The 15647-nt window shown below is 39.8% G+C and overlaps 1 long non-coding RNA gene across 1 annotated transcript; it reads right to left on the bottom strand.

The window, feature by feature from the left end:
* Nucleotides 1-2839: 2839 nt before the first annotated feature.
* LOC308285471 lies at nt 2840-4179 on the bottom strand. The gene is made up of 3 exons (XR_013962064.1): nt 4022-4179; nt 3144-3297; nt 2840-2984 (listed from the first exon to the last, which is right to left on the bottom strand). It is a non-coding gene; the product is annotated as an uncharacterized lncRNA (long non-coding RNA).
* Between the last annotated feature and the right edge of the window lie 11468 nt (nt 4180-15647).

The following is a 15647-nucleotide window of genomic DNA, read 5'->3' as shown; positions in this document are numbered from 1 at the left end:
CCAGCACTTAGAACCTGAACTGAATTTCTTGACAGAAAGTAGATCATAACATGTCTATGTGGATTTTTATGAAACAAACACTTTGCAGATAGCAAGAGGATACCGGTAATTCAAGCTTTCCATAGAGCGCAATATTGGTGAGTTTGATGTCGTTTAATATAATCAGATTGCAAAAAAAAAATGTTTTGATGCATTGGCTGCCTATGGGAGCGGTATTGCAACCCTAGATTCAACCAATAAAAAAAAAATCTAGTGTTGCAATTTGCGGCTAAATTTGTACATTGCTAGTGCATAGTGACTGTGATATCCACCCCTATACTCATTGATGATATCTGCATCCATTCATAGATGTATTGATATAATATTAATTCATATAGGTCTAATCAGTGACCCTGTTGACTGTTAACCATTCAAGCCCCCTAAATAATCATATTTGAGCTGGGGACCCTCCACCCTGACAAGCACTTGGAGTAGTAAGCTTGTGTAGTAAGCTTGTAGATCTGCTATTCACAATTGTTGCCTCTTTCTTATATCATTTGACAATTTGGCCAATGTTTGACCACGTTTTATATAGTTTGTTTTTCACTTTTGATGTTCATTGTTCCCACTATGGCATGGCAGCTTGTGTCAGCTTGTATCATTTAATTTTGGAATATATATATTTTTTAAATTAATTTATAACAACAAAAAACAAATGTGTGTGTTTGTGAAGATGCAGCTTCTGAAGACGGTTCAGAAAGCAACTCCAAAAAAGGAGTGATCCTTTCAAGAAAGAGAAGAGGGAGACATTGCTTTCAGAGCAGCCATACGTTTCCAATGAAGACAGTCAAGACACCAATGACTCCACCATCTCAGAGAGAGAGATCTTCCACCATCTGGATCAACACAATCTGGATGCAGCATTCCAGAGGAGGTTCAACAGTTGGAAAGGTAGGAAGTATTGTTTGTTTAAATAACTGGCTGCATAAATTCATGTTTTTAACATTACAGCACATAACATTGCAGCATGCCCGACATGTTTCCATAACATGACGTTGGGATATCACTAGCTCTGGTCCATAGCATTAGTGGAGTTCTCCCTAACGCTATGTTAGTCTACCTCCACACCTCCTTGGCAAAACCGGAAAGCCCGCTCGTCTGGTCCGGAAAAAGAAAGAAAAAAAAACAAAAAACTGTTTCGCCCTCACCAAACCAAAGGTATTAGGGGACAGTTGAAAGCTTACTCTACTTAGTGGATGCAGTCTGGGCCCCCCACCACACACTTAAAATACATATATAGGCGAAATGAAAAGTCTCATTGGGTGTTATTCATCTCTGTGACGTTGGAAGCGCTGTCATTAACGCTATGGACCAGAACTAGGATAACGCTTGACAAACTTTCATATTTGACTATACGATTAAAAATACAATAAGTGAATTGTTTGTGATATTGTTTGTTTTGTTTTTCTCTTTGTGTTTGTGACAATCTGCAGAAGACCCCAATACCTTTCTGCAGGCGAGACCACTCGGCCTGCCGTGATCGTCGGTGAAACCAACTGCACAATTGGGGCCATGCCTGTGTTGACGATGTATCTCATAACGTGTTCACCTTTCACCTCACATACCCCAAGTGCAACATGACTAAAGGAAAATACTATGGCCTGAAGGCAAAAAAGTCTGTGGTTGCAGATCATTAACCTTAAAGGTGCTGTAAGTGATGTCTTTGTTAAAATGTGTTTTAAATATCTCTTTCCATAGCAATCATTGTTATAGTGTTTGTTCAGTAAGAAGAGCGGTTTTAGTAAAAGCATGAATATTTAAAATTTAAAATAAAATGTAATAACAAGTAAATGAAGAAAACATGTGTTCTGTGCTTATTCTCATTATGATCTTTTTACCTTATTCTAAACATTTTGGTTGATATGAGACAATTTGTCTAGATTAATGAATATTTTGCTTGAATTAATTGGGGCTTTTTTGCAGTGTGTAAAAGTAAAAGGAATGAATAGTTGTTGTCGTCATTGCTTAATAGTAAGACTGAAGTGATTGAATGATAATCGTATACAGTTTCAAAAGTGATTCAAAAGGGTTTGTGTAGAAACTAAAAGTAATTAATTAGTGATCAGTAGTGATAAAACACTACCTAAACGCTACACACACAAGGATGTAGTAATTCCACAGGGATTGAGAAGAGATCCAGCAGTGAATGTGTAAGCATTGTGTAGAGTTTCAAAAGTGATTCAAAGGGGTTTGTTTAATAGTAAGACAGAAGTGATTGAATGATAATTGTGTAGTTTCAAAGGTGATTCAAAAGGGTTTGTGTAGAAATGAAAAGTAATTCAGTAGTGATAAAACACTACAGAAACACTACAGAAACACTACACACACAAGGATGTATTAATTCCATTGGGATTGTGAAGAGATACAACAGTGATTGTGTAATAATTCAATAATAAATGTGAAAGAATTGAGTAGTGATTGAGTAGTGATTGGATAGTACTTTCCCAAAAGCCAATAGTGATGCTGAAGTAATTAAGTAGCAGTCGTGCAGTGATTTGAATAGGCATTAAGTAGTGATTATCAGTAGTGATTCAGTGGGTGAAACCAGCCATTTCTCTACTCATTACTACTTAAAATCACTACTTAAATCACTACACATTGCAATAGTAATCAAGTAGTGAAATGGTAGTGTTTGTGTAGACATTTAGTAGTAGTGATGAGTAGTGATTCAGTAGTGTTTTTTGATGAGGGCTACCATTATGCTTTGGAGATGACTTACGATAGCGTTGACTCTGCTCTCAAGACAGATTGAGCAGGGATGTACGTGGAGTCAGGGTCAGTGACCTCAGCGGAGTCTCCATCATATAATTCATCTAGCGTCAGCCGTCGTCTTTTAGAGGGTCGAAAGGGCTCCTGGCGTGTTGAGCTCAGGACCGAAGGTGGACTTTTCCGTTGGACTGGTGTACCAACACAGATACTCACAGAAAGCACACATGCCTGAGAACCTAATTCGAAAACAGATAATAACCATAAGGCTTTAGATAGCTACAAAGGCATGGAATTACATAGTAGCTTCAAAAACAACGATAAGAATGGGTATTTGGGAAACACGCCACAGAAATACCTGGAATACACACAGTTGTTAAATGAATCATTTGACAAACCTTGACTTCTTTGATGCACCAGGGTGTTCTTGGAGAGCTGGGTACCAACAGATCTTGTCTCCCGTTTCACTTTGAGGTCACCGATGTAGAGCTGGGTGCCAACAGATATGGTCATTTTGTCCCTGGAACGTTTGCACTGCGAAGAAACCCCATCCTATGAACACATTGGAATGATATGTCAGGGGATGAAGCAAAAGTGATCTTCTTGCATTTGGTTGTAAAGAGAAGGTAAGAAATAGGCCATGCAGTTGCTCAATCTTGATTGATTTCACATCTACCACTGCTAAGTTTAAAACATTATCAACATTCGCTACTTTCCATACAGTATCTGTTGGCCAAATACAGTATTAATGTGTTATTAACCAAGTTCCAACAGACCAAATTTTAATGAAAACCACAATAACAGTTAACCAAGTACATTTACTTATAAGCACTACACTTAAGTATCATTTTTAGGTATTTGTACTTTACTGGAGTATTTCCAATTTCCAACACTTTTACTTCTACTCCACTACATCTCAGTGGCAAATATTGTACACTTATTTGACAACTTTATAGATATGTAGATTTAGATTATTATTATTACAAACCATAAATTAACCACTTTACATTTGAAAATAGCAGATCTAGATCTACGCTGTGAGTTTGTATATCTGCTATTTTCAAAAGATATTTTGTACATTTCTGAACTTTACTTTTGGTAAAACAAAATTGATGCCAATACTTTTGTAGACTTTTTAAAGTAGGCCTACATTTTGAATTCCAGACTTCTACTTCTACAGAGGAGAGCATTTCTACATTGCAGTATTGATACTTTTACTTAAGTAAAACATTTGAGTACATTCTCCATACCATAACACACTGTGGGGAAAACTCACATGGTATACAGCAGTCCCGCAGTCATCGACGTTGGTAGGCGTTAAATAATAGCCCACGGTAGGCGGGACGGGAGATGGAGGGAGGGATACTGTCGGCACGGCACCACTCACCAGCAGCAGTGGGTTATCCGTGAAACCGAGTTGTCTCCGATGGAGGTTAGAAAAACTATCCGGCGTGAAATGTTGACTGCAAAGGAAGGCGGTGGAGGTGGTGATCCTCAGCTCTCCGTCACCGTGGTGGTGGCGCTTCACAAAATCAATCCACCTCTTCTTCATGTCCTCGTTCTTTGGAAAGGTGAACAGTGAAATTGTACTGTTCTGACGAGCCTGGCATCCAGGGAATATGCATTTGCGCCAACTAGGAGCCATGATTGGCAAAAGCGAAACTAGTTGTTTCAAAAAAGAGAGTAGGCCTCCTAGACTGCAAAATAACAGTATTCTATGCATGTATGTAGGCTATGTAATGAAGGACTCCAGAGCTCAGAGGGCTAGCATGTATTGGACGGTGCACAGTCCAGCTGCTGTACACGCTATGGCTGTACCCACGACTGACCTCAATTTATTCACTTTCCATATCCGGTCTATAGCGGATACGGAAACGGTATTCTTTGGTGTTTTCTGGTAGTTGGCTTCCACGATCGTTGTAGTATACCGACACCTTCTGTTGACTTTAAGCAACTACTTGAAATCTGTCCCACTCCCACAAACAGACTTATTTTATGAAAAAATAAATATCCTATAATATATATATATATATATATATATATATATATATATATATATATATAAATATATATATATATATATATATATATATATATATATCCTGCAGGAATGTTTGGTGTTCAGACAACTAATTTATGCTAGCTAGTGTATGCAGTAGGCCTATACAATTTTTATTTCTACTGTTGCCTAAAAGAAAAGAAAGGGCCTCAGCTGATTTTGTAGGATTTTAGTCTAAAAACATGGTAGGCTTGTAACAGCAAGGTGCAGATTATCAAATTAACAATGGGTGTTAGATGTTTCCATGGCATGCACCAGCAACAATGATGAGAGCTGCAACATTAAATGCAGCAGAACATCAGGAAAGTAGGGAGGCGAGCCTGAGGCACTCGTATACAAATAAGGTAAGAAATCTTTCATCACATTTGTCAGGCTGCCCACATTTTGGTCAGGCTGAATCTTCCATTCTACAACTAGACTTTTTCTGAGCAACTGAAAAGTTGCAACGTTCCTTACTGGACTTTCATTGAGACATTGATTTACACCACTGACATGAACCACCATTCACAGAAAACCTGATAAGAGTGGGAAGATATGCTCAATTCAAATAAGGCACTTTGACTGCTATATCACCATTATATTCCTCACCACTGGTGTATCTTTCTATCTTTACCAAAGATATTAGGCTAGAAGAATATTTAATGTCATTGTATCAATTAGAACAACATTAGGAGTGTTACTCTGATTGGTGCACACAAACTAAATCACCACCCACTGACAGCAACTCTGAAATGGTAACTGTTCAAAAACCGTCATTTAGTATCATTCAGGTTTAATTATTGACAATACAGTAATATAATATTGTAGCCTATAAGGAATTTGCCAAGACACAGGGACATCAAAAAGTTCAACATGTCCTATTCAAAACAAAATGTCAAAGTAGATCCTGACAATATCAAACTCCTCTGCGAGAACAAAGAAAGAAAATATAAATAGATATAATAATAACCTCAGTCAGACTGTTTCTACTTAAGCTTTCCTCTACATTTCCCTCTGTCCTTACGGGATTGGGCCCCAAATATTTTCTTGGTTCTCTGCTTCCCTAATCTCTCGAGACAGCCTCAGAGTCGCTACACTGAGTGGGCGTAGCCCTTGCTTTGATGATGTGGTTCCCAGATTGCTGCTTCCCTGGTTCAAAACTTGGGTCACTGTCATGCTCTGACTCTGGCTCCTCGTCTGTTGAGTCGAAGTTTCCCTGGTCTTTCTCATTCTCATCACGAATACATAAGTTTGCGTCTTGACTGTTTCCCTGGTCTTTCTCATTCTCATCACGAATACATACGTTTTCTTCTAAGGTGATAACTGCATTTTTCTTAGGCCTTCCTATAGGTCTGCCTGTGGGCCTGTCGTATTTAGATTTCTTTGTACGTTTGTCTTCTTTCTTTTCCTCCTCATCAGCATCACCATTCTTAGTGTTGCACAATGTGTCCTTACTTGGCTCAGCATCAACAGCAATGCTCTCCATTTCATTTGCCTCATTCTTTTCTGTCTCAGACCCATTCCTACATGTCTTCTCTATCTGAACTTTCATCCCTGGGTCAGAGACTTGTCCATGATAACGCTGGATGTGACTCTTCCGGCTAACATTGTGATTAAAGGACTTGTCACAGTGCTGACACTGATAGGGTTTCTCTCCTGTGTGGACACGCATGTGGGATTTGAGGTGGGTTGACTGGGTGAATGAGCGCTGGCACACCTCACATACAAACTTCTTTACTTTTCTGTGCACATCTAGATGACACTGCAGTCGATAGTTTTTTGTAAACTCCATGTTGCATATAACACAAATATGTCTTTTGGGGCCTCTGTGAGTCAGCAAGTGGTCACTGCGCTCTCGCATCTTGGCAAACACCTCTGGACAGTCAGGACATTGATAGGGTTTCTCTGCAGGAGGATGGCTCTGCTCGTGAGAAAGTTTGATTAAATTTGTTCTGAAGGCTGCGGAGCAGTACCTACACACATGCTTGTAGTTGTAGCCCTCTTTGTGGATCTTGCTGTGAACTTTTAGACTAAGCTCATTTAAATATCTCCTGCCACACACATTACAAGAATAGGGCTTTTTCTTTTCCTTACATGTGTGAGCCTTACTGTGGAAAAATCTTCCACATTCAGCACAGAGCTTCAGGAAAGCTTCAGGAGCTTCATGTTTCTCATCTGTATCCGACTCACTGTTGCTACTGTGGTTCTCTGGGGGATCCCAATCGCTGTCTGAATTGTGATCTCCACCATCACCATCATGTATATTGTGGTTCACCAGGGGATCTGCAATGTTAGAATACTTGTGGTCATTCACATCCACATTTTGCCCTTCATCTGAGGAGACTAAATTATCCAAGGAGTCACTAGAACCAGTATTTTCAGTAATGGCAGCAGCAGAATTCTCTGGATCATTGGTGGGGCTGAGTGCATCACCCAAGGCCACTGCCTGTAAAAGATGGAAACGAGATGAGCAGTCTGCAGTTGAAGTGATTCTCTCATTGTTACATTTATATTGTCAGGGCAAAGGTTTTGGGGGCGACATGCATTTCTAGTGGGTAGATATTGGTAGGTGATAAATATAGGCATCAATATTGTTGTATCCATGAATGATCAGATGCACAAACAGTATACACAGGGAGTGTGCACAAGATTAGCTGATGGACAGACAGACTCACAGGACTGAAAACATAATCCCTCGCTTTTGACCTGGTCAGGATAAAATTGCTATTCTTCACAAGCAGGTCCATAACACAGTACAATGCAGGCAAAATTCAAGGGGTTAAACAAGGCTTTACTTCAGTGCCCATATACATGGGTTAAAAAACACTCTACCTTACATACTTAATTGACCAGGGTCCCGCAGGGGTCTATACTCTGTCCACTCCTTTTCTCCTTTTTTTTTAAAATAGCTCGACAAGCTCACATCATGCTGCACTGCAACACGGTTGAGCTCACAGATCTGCAATTTTTTGTAAATGTTTGCCTATTTCTGCGGGATATTCACCTATAATGATATGCCCGGAATAGTGATGCTAGGGTTCATGACATGTGGTTAAGATTACCTTCACTGTGATCTCTGTGCAGACAGATTGAGCAGGAATGTAAGAGGAGTCAAGCTCAGTGACCTCAATGGAGTCTCCTCCATCATCAGCATCATCATCAGCATCATCAGCATCATCATCATCTAGTGTCAGTCTGCGTTTTTTAGAGGGTTGAAAGGACTCTGGGTATGTTGAAATGCAGTGGACTGGTGTACCAAAGCCAACACTCTCAGGACGCAGTCTTGTCTGAGTTGCTAATTAGAAAACATAGCTTGGTTAAAGAAGATAATACCTAACTATAAAAGCTTTAGATGGCTGAAATTCATATAGCTACCTAAATGACACATCAAAAGAATGGATACAGTATTCTGAGCAACAGACCAAATAACTAGAACACACACTTAGTTGCTAAATTACATATACATACACTGCTCAAAGAATTTAAGGGAACATAATGTCCCCTTAATTCTTTGAGCAGTACTACAATATACTATACTCAAATAAATTAAGGAAACATTTTGTTCCCTTACATTTTTTGAGCAGTATATATATATATATATATATATATATATTCTTTTTTACAAACCTTGACTTTTAAAGTAGTAAGTCTTCTTAATTTGGGTGCCAACAGATTTATTCTGTGGGGGGTCAGTCTGGCAACCTATGTTCCTGGTAGTTTTGCACTGCAAAAAAAGAAAAAAAAAGAAAGAAAAAAAAGAGAGAATGTGTCAGTCAGAGGATGGTCTCTCATTTGATTGTGAAATCCAGCTAACATCTAGGATTAACACTGAACCCTGCAAGCTAAATGCGTTTTAGCAGGGACAAACACATGAGATAAAAGATCTATTCTGTGATGTAAACGTGTTAGCTTTAACCAAAAGGCGAGGAGGTATCCACGGTAGGAGAGCTCACAGGCAGGGGAAAAGTACAGATACTCAATTCCTGTTTCTGGAATTGATTGTCTTGTAAACGACCAATACACATTTTAGGTAGGAAATAGGACATGCAGTTAGTTGCTCAATCTTGATTAATTTCAGCCTTGTAAGAAATAGTGTGTTTGGGGGTGGTTACATTTATCAATCAGGGTTGTGAAAATGCCATGATTTTCAGAATATGAGGTGGAAATTTAAAGACCCCATCACATGGCTAGCAATCATGCCTGTTAAGTGGCAGTATTTTGAGCCACTTAACCCTGACAGCCAACATCTCTGGTAGCTGTAAAGGACACATGATTCCATATTTCATAATAACCACTGAAACTAGATCAGCTACTAAAAATGTAATTACTTACCTTTTCCTCAGGAGACTCCCCAACCGTGTATACTGAAGGGATGGAGTTTTCTGACAGTGAAAGTACGGTTGCCAGTCCGTGTGTGAACTGTCCCTTATTGTTGAAGCAGTCATCTTTAAAATGCCTGTCACATAATCTTGAGTTATTAAAAATCCCCCCTTCATCAAAATGAGTAAACTCCATCCATTTTCGTCTCAACCATGGTTTAGATTCTTTAGGTGGAAAAGGGAAAAGAGAGATGTAGTTTCCACAGCCAAAGACGCAGCGACGATGTTGAACCATAACTGCTGGAAATCTCTTCCTCCTGTCACCTGTGCTGTTGACTCGGCAGCTGGCTGAAATAACAGAGATGGGTGTGGGACATACACATTCAATAAAATGATTTAATTTGACAGAATATTTGTATTTGCCCTAGTACAGGAGGAGTCATAAACCGTTTTTTCAGGAAAAGATCAAGATAAAAAATGTATTACAGCTACCTAAAAAAAAGAAAAATGTGAATAACGACTTTGAAACAGATGCTCACAGGTTCAGCACTAGACAAAACCTAATGAACATAAACTTTAATTTACGTTGTGATGTCATGGGGGGTCTTTATGATGTATTTTCTCTGACAGCTTGGTAGGCCGCTGAAGTATGTCACAAATCACTGATACTCCATAAACTACTTCATCTAGCTACATTGTAAGTTACGTTTTCCCTGAAACTGTATTCACACGTAATTTACTGTAGTTATTTAGTGTAGGCCTATATGGTATGATAATCAATAAAAGACAAAGATGTCAGTGGTACAATGTTACTTACAGGCAGCTTGCACATCTGACTCCCACACTCCTAAACCTGGCCACATATGAACATGCCACATTAAGAGAAATCAGTGGGCAGTAATGAAATTGGGTAGGCCTACCTACACTGTAGTAATTTGTTTCAGTATCTGTATTTCTTTTAACTTTTACTCCACCACTGAAAATCAATGATGGTTGTTATTGCGACCGTAGGTCGCAGTTAACTATGACAACCGACACATCTTGTCCGTAGAATCATAAGAGTCGTAACATCTCAATGTCAATGTCACATTGTTGTGACATCGTGGACATTGTGACATCACACTGTTGTGACATCAACTCATCAGAATTCAAACCCCGGATATCCGTGACATCACATTACATCCTTGTCCCTTGTATGCCCACATATGGAGATCCCTGAAGTACATCAATCATCATCATCATCATCCGCCGATTGAGTTTGTCCCCTATCCTGTGTGTCCCTGCAAGTGGCACTATGGCTATGCCCTTATAAAGGTTAGAAGCATAAGTGGGATTTTAAGGCAGATTCATTTATCTGCTTCACTGTCTAAGACCTGTCCCCCTTGCAAACACAGGCGCGCGCGCGCGCGCGCGCGCACGCACACACACACACACACACACACACACACACACACACACACTACATTTTTACTCCAGACAAATACTCAATATAAATTTGACTGGGAAACTTTCCTACCAAGATTATAATAGCTATTTATACTTCAAGTATTACTTCAAGTAATGAGGTTATTGACAAAAGATCCAAGTTTAACGTGATCTAATTGTACATTATTAGTTAAATACTGACCTCTCCCGTATCCGTATTTTTTGTCACGAAAAAAAGAAAAGAAAAAAGGTTTGGTGTACAATCCAGCTGTGTACCCAAAGGTTCGCACTCACTGAGAAGTTGAAGAGAGTTACATTTCAGCAGCAACAATACGTTTGCTTTGCAGTTTACATGTTTATCTAACTCTTATGATCTGCATTGTGTTGTACAGTGTGCATTACAGTACAGTACAGTAAATACGGAAAACATAAAGGATATTCTTCTTTTGGGCGTTTTGTAGCAGCTATTGATATCATCTTCTGCATTACCGCCACCTTCTGTTTAGCTCGAGCACTGCATTTATTCATCATTAATTGTGACCCCTAAAATCGGTCCCACAAGCAGGTTCCTTTCATGAGAGAGAGAGAGAGAGAGAGAGAGAGAGAGAGAGAAAAAAAGTATGTTACCCGCCCAACTATATAAGTATAAATTGCTACAAAGTTGTAAATATTCTGAGCACTTTTAGATCTGATACCACACCCTTCCATCCACACACAATGGTCAACAGTACCGGTCATATTCAATCTGCATGCCCTCAACTACATGCCTGTCATTTGAGGGTGATAGACATCATTCTCCTTTTCTGGCAGACTGGCACAACACTGATGTGACCCACTTCACACTCAATATACTACACTCATTGGGGAGTCCGCAATATACATGCCAAATGTGAAGCCAATTTGCTGGATGCTTCTCCATATCATGAAAAGCAGATACACACAAGCAAATGTAGACTGACAGATTTGTTTGTTCTGAAAGAGGAGTTGACATAAAAATATCATTCATCAACAAATCATTTCAACCTGTCATTCTGGAGGAACGGCAATAAGTTGTATTTATTTTTTCAGTGATCGTTCTCTCATCCCTTCTAATTTCAGGATATGGGGTGTGCTTCTTATTTGATAATGAGTACAACACTATAGGCTACTCCCTCCAAGCAGCCTTTGCTTGATGCATAACTAAATATTGCCTAAATAAACATAAATTAAACAGGACAATCTTGTTGATGAATAAGGAAAAATGGTCATCAAATAATGCTGCCATTTGGTATCATTCAGGTTTAATTATTGATGATACAGTAATATAATACTGTATAAGGAAGTTGTCAAGACACAGGGACATGAAAAAGTCCCAAAACAAAATGTCAAAGTAGATCCTGCCAAATAGTAGCCTATATCATGCTCTCCCTGTCACCAGAGTCAAAGTTGAGAGGACAGCCAGACCAATGGATTCTACTTTTGCTTTCCTCCACACCGCCCTCTGTCCTTATGGGATTGGGCCCCAACTTGTTTCTTGGTTCTCCGCTTCCCTGGTTCAAAACTTGGGTCACTGTCATGCTCTGGCTCCTCCTCTGTTGAGTCACTGTTACCCTGGTCTTTCTCATTCTCATCACAAATACATACGCTTGTGTCTTCTAAAGTGATAACTGCATTTTTCTTAGGCCTTCCTATAGGTCTGCCTGTGGGCCTGTAGTAATTACTGTATTTAAATGTCTTTGTACATTTGTCGTCTTTCTTTTCCTCCTCATCATCACCACCATTTTTAGCCTTGCACAATGTGCCCTTACTTGGCTCAGCCTCCTCAGCATCAACAGCAATGTTCTCCATTTCATTTGTCCCATTCATTTCTAACTCAGACTCATTCCTTGTCTTCTCTATCTGAACATTCATCCCTGGATCAGAGACTTGTCCATGATAACGCTGGATGTGACTCTTCCGGCTAACATTGTGATTAAAGGACTTGTCACAGTGCTGACACTGATAAGGTTTCTCTCCTGTGTGGATACGCATGTGGGATTTGAGGTGGGTGGACTGGGTGAATGAGCGCTGGCACACCTCACATACAAACTTCTTCACTTTTGTGTGAACAACTACATGAACCTGCAGTTGATAGTTAGCTGGAAACTCCTTGTTGCATATTACACAAATATGTCTTTTGGGGCCTCTGTGAGTCAGCAAGTGGTCACTGCGCTCTCGCATCTTGGCAAACACCTCTGGACAGTCAGGACATTGATAGGGTTTCTCTGCAGGAGGATGGCTCCGCTCGTGAGAAAGTTTGATTGGCTTTGTTCTGAAGGTTGCGGAGCAGTACTTACACACATGCTTGTAGTTGTAGCCCTCCATGTGGATCTTGCTGTGAACTTTTAGACTAAGCTCATTTAAATATCTCTTGCCACACACATTACAAGAATAGGGCTTTTTCTTTTCCTTACATGTGTGAGCCTTACTGTAGAAAAATCTTCCGCATTCAGCACAGAGCTTCAGGAAAGCTTCAGGAGCTTCATGTTTCTCATCTGTATCCGACTCACTGTTGCTACTGTGGTTCTCTGGAGGATCCCAATCGCTGTCTGAATTGTGATCTCCACCATCACCATCATGTATATTGTGGTTCACCAGGGGAGCCGCAATGTTAGAATAATTGTGGTCATTCAACTCCACATTTTGTCCTTCATCTGAGGAGACTGAATTATGTTCTCCCTCATCCAGCTTGCTACATCCTTCATCCAAGGAGTCACTAGAACCAGTATTTTCAGTAATGGCAGCAGCAGAATTCTCTGGATCATTGGTGGGGCTGAGAGCATCACACGGGGCCACCGCCTGTAAAAGATGGAAACGAGAAGAGCAGTCTGCAGTTGAAGTGATTCTCTCATTGTTACATTTCTATTGTCATGGCAAAGGTTTTAGGGGCAACATGCATATCTAGTGGGTAGATATTGGTAAGTGATAAATATAGGCATCTACAGTATTGTTGTATCCATGAGCAGATACACACACAGTATATCCGCTTGGCCTACACAGAGAGTGTGCACAAGATTAGCTGATGGACAGACAGACTCACAGACTCAAAAACATAATCCCTCGCCTTCGGCCTGGTCAGGATAAAATTCCTATTCTTCACAAGAATGTCCAAAACACAGTACAATGTAGGGAATAAACAAGGCTTTACTTCAGTGCCCAGATACATGGGGGGGGGGGGGGGGGAACACTCTACCTTATATACTTAATTTACCAGGGTCTATACTCTGTCCACTCATTTTATCTTTTTCTTTTTAAATAGCTTGACAAGCTCACATCATGCTGCACTGCAACACGGTTTGAGCTCACTGGTGATGCTAGGGTTGTGGTTAAGATTACCTTCACTGTGATCTCTGTGCAGACAGATTGAGCAGGAATGTAAGAGTCAGGCTCAGTGACCTCAATGGAGTCTCCTCCATCATCAGCATCATCATCTAGTGTCAGTCTGCGTTTTTTAGAGGGTTGAAAGGACTCTGGGTATGTTGAAATGACTGGTGTCCAGTGGACTGGTGTACCAATGTCAACACTCTCAGGACGCAGTCTTGTCTGGGTTGCTAATTAGAAAACATAGTCTGGTTAAAGAAGCTGATACCGAACTAGAACTATAAAAGCTTTAGATGGCTGAAATTCATACAGTATAGCTACCTACCGTAAATGACACATCAAAAGAATGAATATTCAGAGCAACAGAAAACTAGAGCACACGCTTAGTTGCTAAATCACCATAAATATATTTATTTATTAAAATATTTATTATAGTACATTTCTAGGAAGGCTGAAAAGTACTGAGTACTTTTAGGTTGTCTGTTTGTTTTTGTTTGTTTCCCCTAAAATGAAATTGACAGAAGGGGCATGGTGGCCTCAGCTAGAATGTCCTGGGTTTGATTTCCGACAGGTGAAGGAAGGAAGGAAGGAAGGAACGAACATAGTGGTTCTACAAGCAAGCATCAGTGCAGGTGGTTTCAAAGAGTTAATTCTCTGAAACAAGAGTTACAAGGTCCTATAAATTAATTGTGGAAAAAATGTACTCTTACTTTTACTTAAGTACATTTAAAAGCAAGTACTTTTTTACTCTTTTTTGACTGAGGTACTTTTACTCGTATTGGAGTAAATTTTGACCAGTAGTATTTGTACTCTTACTCAAGTACTGTCCATCTGTGTGTGTGTGTGTGTGTGTGTGTGTGTATGTGTATGTATATATTATATATTCTTTTTTTTACAAACCTTGACTTTTAAAGTAAGTCTTCTTAAATTGGGTTCCAACAGATTTATTCCGTGGGGGGTCAGTCTGGCAACCCATGTTCCTGGTAGTTTTGCACTGCAAATAACATAATATCCTTACTTAGAACAAATAGAGCCACTTCACCCTGACAGCAAACATCTCTGGTAGCTAGCTAAACACCTGTAAAGGACAAATTATTCCATATTTCATAACCACTGAAACATCAGCTACTGAAAATGTAATTACTTACTTTGTCCTCAGGAGACTCGCCAACCGTGTATATTGAAGGAATGGAGTTTTCTGACAGTAGAAGTAAGGTTGCCAGTCCGTGTGTGAACTGTCCCTTATTGTTGAAGCAGTCATCTTTAAAATGCCTGTCACATAACCTCGAGGTGTTAAAAATTCCCCCTTCATCAAAATGAGTAAACTCCATCCATTTTCGTCTCAACCATGGTTTAGATTCTTTAGCCGGAAAAGGGAAAAGAGAGTTGTTGTTTCCACAGCCGAAGACGCAGCGACGAAGACCCATAACTGCAGGAAATGTATTCCTCCTGTCACATGTGCTGTTGACTCAGTCTGCAGCTGGCTGAAATAACAGAGATGGGTATGGGACATACACATTCAATAAAATGATTTAATTGCACTCAAAAATTGTAATTGCCCCTATTGTAGGAGGAGTATTTTCTCTGACAGCTTGATATGAAGCTAAAGTGTGTCACAATCACAAATCACTGCAAATCACTATTTTCACTGAACCTGTATTCACAAACCATTTACTGTAGTGTAGGCCTATATGGTATGATAATCAATAAAAGACAAAGATTTCAGTGGTACAATGTTACTTACAGCTTGCACATATTACTCCCACACTCCTACACCTGGC

This window comes from Nannobrachium achirus (assembly GCF_963921795.1).
Source record: "Nannobrachium achirus genome assembly, chromosome: 5".
Classification (NCBI taxonomy): Eukaryota; Metazoa; Chordata; class Actinopteri; order Myctophiformes; family Myctophidae; genus Nannobrachium; species Nannobrachium achirus.
The sequence above is the reverse complement of the archived record's forward strand: the minus strand, read 5'-3'. Positions and strand labels throughout refer to the sequence as shown.